This window comes from Salvia splendens, chromosome 22 (assembly GCF_004379255.2).
Source record: "Salvia splendens isolate huo1 chromosome 22, SspV2, whole genome shotgun sequence".
Taxonomy (NCBI): domain Eukaryota; kingdom Viridiplantae; phylum Streptophyta; class Magnoliopsida; order Lamiales; family Lamiaceae; genus Salvia; species Salvia splendens.
The window spans coordinates 3,315,859-3,325,333 of record NC_056053.1 but is presented as its reverse complement, the minus strand read 5'-3'; positions in this window follow the sequence as shown (position 1 = coordinate 3,325,333).

The following is a 9,475-nucleotide window of genomic DNA, read 5'->3' as shown; positions in this document are numbered from 1 at the left end:
TTACTTTTAGTTATTTTTAACAAATAATTAACATATAAACTTTTCCTCGTCATGAGTCATCGGTAATGTGATTTCAACAAATTAATTCGGTGAATTGGGCCATGAATTGAGATTTTCGGGAAGAAATTGTGTTATTAATTTGTATCTACAGGTTAAATTAAACTGTTCCATTTGTGAAATTGTGTTTGATTTTTTTGTTCGAATTGTTTAATTTGTGTACCATTTGTAGCTTGTATTTCCGTAAGATTTATGGAATCGTTTTGGATTAGTATGATCTATTATCTGATTTATTGCGTAATTGTATTCGAACTCAAATGCATGCATTATTTGTACTATGTTTTTGGTGCATTTTAATTTTTGTGGTTGTTTGGATTAAAACGACTTTCATTTCCTTTCTACTATTGGATCTATAGATTATAGTAGTACTAAATAAATCCCACATTTCCTTTCTCAATTATGAAATATTCCGATATATTTATAATGTGGAATCCTAAAATAAATAAATTTAATATAATCTTAACCAACTAAGCAAATTATATTGTAAAGATATTAATTACTAATATATGAGAGATATGGAAGATACGTCTCGTATCAACATCTTAATACAAGAAACGATCTAGGCCATCAAGGCATCCACATTAGGGAAATGGTCTCGTCCAATGGACGGAACGAGGGCGAGACACGGTGTAGGGATGGGTGTGACGGGCGTCATGTAATGAAGCGATGGGCGGCAGAAGTACTATCACGCGCCCTTTCGTCTGATCCACACTATAAAAAACGTATCTTTTAGGGACACAAAAACTGAGATGCAATCACTTGCATTGGGAAGTTTTAAAAAATAAAAACAATTTAGGACGCAAAAGAAAGTGTACTAAAAGTAAGGACAAATTACTTATTTTTTTATTTTTTAGGAAGCTTTCATTTGTGTCCACTAATTTTAGTCTGAACACTAAGAATAAGGACACTTTTGAAGCGTTGGTGGTACATTTAGAAACATAAATAATCATTCTTAATTCTATTAAAAAATGCTCTTATTTGGAATTTTTTTGTTATAGTGCAATATGCTTCATGAGGGGCACTGGAAGAGGAGAGAGTGAGTTTCAATTTTGATTGTTTTTTATTTTGTTTATTTAATTTGAAGATTCAAATTTTTAAATGAAAAATGTCTTCCATAATCTGTTACCCAATGTATTTTTACTATTTTATTAGTATTCCTAATCCCCTAATATCATCTTTAATCATTTCTTTCTCTATCGTTTTACTTTATCAATTCTATAGTATTACTGTTAAAACTGATATCGTACTAAGACTTTTTTTTTTTTGGATGAAAATAATACTCTCGTGATTATGGATGATCTCAAATACGTCATTTATTTTTATACTCTCTCCATACCAATAAAGTTGAGTCGTATTCTTTTTTGGATGTCTCAACAAAGTTGAGTCATTTTTTTTTTTGACTAAAAATAAAATATCCAATCACTTTTATTTTTTTCCATCAACTACTTTACTCTCTCTATATCTTTCTTACTTTATTCTTCTCTCATATTTTTCAATACAATTTTTAAATTTTCATGCCCAAAAGTTTTGTATCAACTTAGTTGGGACGGAGGGGTACAAATTGTAATCTCGATTTTTTTACCGTATGATATCCTAACATGATTTCCAAACTGAGCTAAACAAACATCCACCTCACGTCAATTAATTTTCGAAAATAAATAAATAAATAGTTGATGTGTGTAGATTATGAAAATCATACGCATGTCCACATTAGGTATTTCACGATGAATGATTACGAAGCCAACCACACCACACGAAAAACATTAAAACTCGAGTATTTCCTTTTCGGTAGTATTGTGGTTGTCATTTTACTTAATATGAAAACACATTATTATTATTATTATTATTGCAATAATTGTTGCAGGTCCGACACAGGTAAATAGGGAGCGTAGGGAGGGGCAATTAGGGAAAGATGGTTTGAGGGGTTTGGTCTCAGAAAAGGAAAATGGAAGAATAGCAGTAAATGGAAAAACTTTCCAGAAAAGTCCAATCCAAGAGTACGGGAAGAGGGCCACCATTTCCCTCTTTTGTTTCCCCTCCCGACCAATGCCCATCTCACTATCGTACCTCGTATTTTTGAGTCCACCACTCGCGCCCCCGCCGCGCGTGTATCACCGTCTACTCCCTCTTCCTTCTGAAATCACTCTTCTCCCCTTGTATCTTTTCACTCTAATTTACTAAATCTCGTGTTTATAGAAAAATATTAGTCGTTGTTTTTGTTGTTGTTATGTTTCATTGTAAAACGCATATGTTTTGGGGTTATGGAATTTTGAGCTATTTTATGGGGTGGCCATTTATTCAGGCGACTGACTTGGAAAGTAAAAAAGAACCATTTGAAACTTTCTGAAAATGTTGAGTTCTTCATTTTGTTGTTCTTATATTATGGTTTTCTTTTCTGCAAATGTTTTTTGGTAGTTTGATTTTAAGACGTTGTCGGTGTTGTTTCTGTCGAAATATTTTTGCTTTTGTTCCATAAATTTAAATTTTTTGCACCTAAACTCGCAATCATTTGATGTAGTAATATGGAAGGGAATAAATGAGTACTTGTGCGTGATGTTTTTTTTTACTTTGGGATATAATAGTATTTCATTCGTTCGATAAAAATAAATATTTTAGAAGAGATGAAAAGATAAGATAATTAGAGTAGTGTTAATAGAGAATTGGAGCTTTCCAACTCATAAAAGAGAAAAACATATTAAATATTGGAAGTGTTTAATTTTGTGGATAAGAAAAAAAAACTATTTTTATGGGATTAAGAGAATATAGTTCTCAAAATTAGTATTTTTTTTTAAATTACTAAACATAACATCTTCTTCTTGTTTCAAAAATATTGTGCAGATTAAGGTGATGATGGTGACATTTCGAACCTTAGAGCATGAATAACGCGGAGGGTCGGGCCGCAAATCGCGAGTCCCGGCCTGTCCCGCGCGATGGAGGAGGAGGCGGCATGGCCTGGGCCGGTCCCCGTGCCGCGATTCAGGCCTGGTGCCCGACCCGTGGCCCGGCCTGGGACGGCGTTATTCGGGGGACGGGCTGCATCCGCGAGTCCCGGCCCAACGTTACACGCTTCTTGGGCCGGGCCGCATGTCCAATTTATTATTATTTTTTTTGATTGTGTGTCTATAAATATGAGCATTCCATTTGTGCATCAATCCTACGTGCATTCCATTTCAATCTCTATTATACCCTTTATTTCGGGGTCAATGGATTGGTTCAACAGCGATGAACGTGAGATGGAGGAGTTCGTTAACTCGAACAATTGGTACATACCGGGGTCGCAACCATCGCAGCCACAACCTAGTCCGGGAGTCGGTAGCAACGTCGACGTAACATCGCCGGTTAACACCGAAGAGTTCGAGCTCAGTGAGATGGAGCCCGCTCAAGAGCGGGGCAAGGAGAAGGTCGGCGAGGAGGATGGGCCGAAGAAGTACGGTCCGCAAGAGACAATGTGGCTTGTAAGGAACTACATCGACGTCGCCGAGGATCCTATCATCGGCAACCAGCAGACCGACAAGGCTTTCTGGGAGCGGATTGCTCAGAAGTATAACGCTGGCCGTCCTAAAGTGTCGATCGAGCGTAGCTACATGAAGCTGCGCAAGCATTAGGGCCGGGTCCAGGCGGATATGAGCAAGTGGAACGGAAAGTGGGCCAACGTAGTCCGGATGTGGCCGAGCTGGCACAGCGAGGCGGACCTCGTCTAGAAGGCGAAGGATGCGTTCTTCACTGACGGGAAGAAGGCCTTCAAGTACTACGAGGTTTGGAAGCTCATCGAGAAGAGCCCGAAGTACACCAGCGGTGCCGAGCCGGCGGCAACTGGGGCGGCGAAGAGAACCAAAGTTTCCGCCTCCGAAAACTACTCTTCGAGCGAAGGAGGTCCGACGATCGACCTCAACGTGACGGACGACGACGTCTTCGGCTCCTCTCCTAGCATTCAGAGCCGCCTGACGGGAACAAAGGCGGCCAAGAGGAAAGCAAAGGGGAAGGTAACTGCGAGCAACTCCGCTATGGTGCCACCGCCGACCAATCCGTCTCTGGATAAGATGTCCGACACTTTTTCGGAGATGAGTATTACATGGCGGATGAGCCAGTTGACGGAGTTTACATCGAGGGATACATCGAAGATGTCGGACGACGAACTCGAGTTGCATCGTGAGATGATCGCCTACCTTTGCGCCCAAATGAAAAAGTAGTAGTCGTGGCCCGGGTTTCTAGTATTTTAAATTTGCTTCGTCTAGTAATGTAATGTTAATTTCTAATGAACAATGCATTTTCCCGGTTTCAATTGTTCGACGAATTGCGTTTACGAGTTAAATATGTTGAAGTTGTGAATAGTGTCATTTATTAGTTGCGGCCCGAGTTGCTAGAGCAGTTGGGGCCTGGGCCGCAACTGTAGAGGAATGATGACGTGGAGGGGACTTGGGGCTAGAAATGGGGATGGGGTTATTCATGCCCTTAAGAATAGGCGCTCGTAGAAATCTAGGCCGACTATGTTTATGGATTTTATTGCTCTCTCTGTTCGCCATTAGAGTTCTGGTTTAATATTTTAATCTGTATGCAATTATAAGTCTCAATTAACTTTTACTATTAATGGTAGGTAGATCGTAGACCATACATTCTACTCATATTATATTATAAGATTATATCTTATGATTAAATATGTTATATTCATGAGATTGAATCTCACCAATTGATCGTGAGATTGAATCTGACAACTTGATCTTAGATGAATAATTATGTGATAATAATAAGTAATATCCACTCCCTCCAACTAAAATAAAATCAGAACCTAATTCGATGAATAACCATATGATAATGAGTCATAACAACCGGAGGACATTTTTATAGACCAACAATTTATCCAACAGAGTACTAACCTCTGTAAAAAAACAAAATAATTTCTAAACTCAAGAAGCGGCTATGTCGTTATTTGACTCGATTCTAAGGGATATTAACTAGACTCTTTGAGCTGTCCGGCAAGTGATGCAGGCCAAGAGTTCCCAAAGTTATTTCATGTTTTAATTATATTCGATGTAATTTACAGTTTATTTTTCTAGCCCAAGCAAGATATTTTATTTGTGTAGCCCAAAATCATGATTATTAATGGCCATAAACAATCTTATTTGGAGTCCAAGCTACCAATTATTTTTTTAACTAAGGGACTCTAATAAGATAATGAGTAGTGCTAAATGGCCATAATATGGCCAACCATAAAAATAAAATATTAATAAAAAAACTCTCACATTTAGTGCCAATTTACTTGGATTTAGTTCATCTTAGAAGTAACAATTTTCTAAGACTAATTTACCCTTTGTTTACCTATAAAATATCACCAAATCATCTTGGTAACATTCAATTTTGAAAATGTAATTATTAATATTCGATAATAAGTGGTTATCATGGCTTTAAGTTAAGGATCCGATAATAATTAGTTTTGGGAAATAGAGTTGTAATTATTATAGAGAGAAATTGTTATCATGGGTTTAAGTTAAGTAACCGATAATAATTAGTTTTCTCCAAAATTGATAGGAAAAGGACAATTAAGTAAAAGTATTTGAGCACTATCTAAAACTATTATTTTATTATATTATTGTGTACAACTATTTACAAAAATGCCCCTGTGTGACCAGCCATATTATGGCCGCATAGCATTATCCTAAGATAATTGAGGGTTGTATTGAAAATTACCCAATACATATTTCTTACACTAATTAGTACTCCTTCCCTCCGTTCCATAGTACTATCTAAGAAAATTATTCCCAATGAGTATATTGTAAAATATTCAGCTAAATTTAACATGTGTTTGTGTTAAATAATCATAATGATTCCTCCTATTATCACCTTATCGGGTGGGAAGACTTCAGGTCGGTGGATTTTAATTGGGCTAGTCTGTTAGAAAATTGGACTAGGCTGTCACTATTAATCCATGCATTTCAAATTTTATATAAGTATGTGGTCATAATTATGTTTTTAGTGTGTGGATAGGCAAGGCCAACAACATGTCAACGATCTGACTCGTTAATTTTTTTTTCTTAGCAAAGTCATCAAAGGTCATGTCGAGTTCAATAATTTAGCATCAAAATACACAAATTTAGGTATTATTACACACCAATTTTGAATCAATTCAGAAGGCACTTTGTAGTCTATTTTTTTTTCGTTATTTAAGCAAATTTAATGTGTTATATTCGGAATATTATACCAGCACAAGAGTAATTTATAAAATTTCACCGGCCAAACTAGTTCAATAAATGGTCTTTAATTAGCATTACATTTCCTATATTACAACCTTGACAAATTGTCATGCAAAAAGTTGAGATATTTCATTCCAGTAACTGTTTTGTCATTTCATCCTTCAATTCTGATAAGAAATCCCACAAAAGAAATATATCACCAAGAGTGTGAATACATAGGAAATGATAATAATATGGAATCTTAGTATATGTAGTTGAGCTTGTGTAGCTGCTTGAAGTGACATTAAAATTTTGTGTAGTCTGACTGTATTCCACAAAGATTATGTGGAGCATTCACAAAGTCTGACATGGAATCAATACAATAAGTATACACTATAACAAAATCACGTTGAGAAAATATAGTGTGATTCTTAGAAGAGCTTGTGAAATTTGATCATCAAATTTTGATAGGTTTCACAACTTTCAAAATAAGTTGGAAAACAATGAATTCATAATTTATAACCAAATGGGGTTGTTTTCTTTACGAATAAAGACATCGATTAACTCACCGGTAATGACGTACATGTATCATTTCAACCATATGAGCAGTGGCGGACACAGTAAGGGGTGGAGGAGGGTTTAAGCCATTCCCAAATCATTTTTTTTTATAAATTTTCTATTGTGATTTTTCTCAAAATTTTTGAAATGCATACTTAGGCCTTCCCAAACTAATGATACTTCAGACTAAATAAATAAAAGTTGGATGTTAAAAGGGGCTCAATTTGATTATTTAAATTTTAAAGAACAGTAACAATGGTTGCCCTTTTATTTGGAGAAGAAGACGTATTCAAGAAGGAGAAGAGTAAGACCAAAAAGTTAAATAATAGTATTATAATAATACTTTTTAACATAAAAAAACGTGTGTGAAATTTGTTTCACTTATGGCTTGTAATTTCTCATATCCCGAGGATATTGATTTTAAAAAATTTAATGACCTTTAAAGAGTGATTAATCATTCCATTAAGGGATTTTTTAAAATTAATTACTAAGCAAAGTCTCCTTTAAATTATACACTCTAACCGGTTAACCTATGTTAAAATTTTCATTAACTTATTCCTTTTACATTAAAAACTTGTTTTTTACTAATTTATATTTTTTTCTGAGAAACTAAGATATAAATATGCATAGATATATTTTTGTTAAATACATGTTGGGCTCGTTTTTATGTGTATAAAATATTTATGTATTTTTATACTTATATGATTATTATTTTATGTTTCACTTTATTTTTTCATATCCTATCAAAGATGATCCCTCACCTCTTAAGGAAATAATTAAAATATATAATTGTATTTCATCTCTCCTCCTTTAAAACACCCAATAATATTTTTTCTCTTTTATGTTATTCCTATTTCGTACTTTTAAATACTCAACAATATATTCTCTATGTTAATTTATTCATTTTACCTACTTTAAAACATCCAATAACCTTTACTTTCTATTTAAACTCTTTAAAATGAAATTACATAAAATGTTGTATCGTCCTAAGGACTATCTATCCTGAGAGGAGTGTATATAGTACAACCCCTGCTAGAAAAATTTTCTGCGTCTGCCACTGCATATGAGATACAATTTCATCAAATTTTATTTTGTTTGAATAATTGCAAACAAATTCTAACTTCAGAATTAATTGCCTAACTGATTTCTACACTCAATAAAAAAAATGGAAACAAGAAAAAGAAAAGAATTTAGTATTGTTAATGAGGAAAGTGTGTATAGAATTTTGTTTTGCATCACTCTAAAATACTAATCAAGATTATATGTAATTTGGTATAAAGTCCTTTTAATTTCTTTAGAGTATTTTAAACAAGATCAACACTGCTTTGTAAAACTCAATTCCTGCAAAAACTGATACATGAGTTAGACAATAGCATGCTGGGCTAGGTAATTGTCAATGTCAAAATCCAGTTTTTGTTGTCTTTTATGTAATTGATGATGAGGATGGATATCTTGCATTCCAACTGAGGAAGTAAAACCAATTCCCTGCAAGTAAACATGTTTTCTCCTACTCTATTTTTGTGCAGAAAAACTCACATGCATGCTTTATCTAGGAAAGAAGTAAAGAACCAAAATATGCAAGTTATGAGAACTAAGCATGATAGTGGCAAAAAATTCTTTCACATAGTACTATAATGATTGAACAACAAGTCATTTGTGTGAATTCACCGCTCTAGTTCAATAAAATGCTCTTTAGCACTATGTTATTTTACCAACCTTGACAAGCATGAAAGATGAGGGATTTCGTTCTATTAACTCCTTTGTTATTTTCAGCCCTAAATTCTGACGTCAACTTCTAAACACTAGTAACATTTTCAACTAATACGAATGGATAAATATGACAATTACATGGAATCTTACCCCATGTAGTTGAGGTCGTAGACAAGGTAAAATTTTATACAATTTGCCTAATTTCACAAAGATTAAATCCCCACTGATTTTAGACAAATTCTTGTTAGTCCGAAACATTAAAATCTATCATCAAAATTATGAATTTTAATATTTTACTCAAAATTTTCATATGGTCTAATTTGAATGAAGTTATTGATTTCACATTGAACTCATGTTAGTAAGATATGTAGTGTCTGCTTTGGACAAACCATCACAATTTTATTTTTAGAAAACTTGTCAAAGGGTTTCAAACTAATTAATGCAATTTTGATAACCCCTTGTATATTGCTTGCAAGTTAATATATTCCACAATGCGAGATGTAGTAGATGTAGTTTGCACCATAACAAATAAGATCACATGACCTAGACTATATATGTTACACCATGTACACAGGTCACCATAGGTCACACCACATAGGAACACCGATAAACATGCAAATTAAAGCAATTTACAGAACCACGAGTGACTCATGCCCGGCTCAAACATGCAAAAAAAATATTTTTTAAAATAAAAATAAAATTATTTTTTTCTTTTATTTATTTAATTTTTATTAAGAATGAGAGAAATATATATATATAATATTTGAATGAGGAGTATAAAATAACTTTATTCCTCCAATGGATAAGAACGGGAGCTTTAAGAAACTGCATGTGGTGGGTTGCTGTGCACTAAACGTAAGTCGACCCAATTCCATTATCCATTCAAAACTCTCCCAAGCCTATCCCCTCCTTCTCATTTGGGCCCACATTTTTCATTATTATACTATTATATCAAACATAACTCCAACTATATATCATATAAA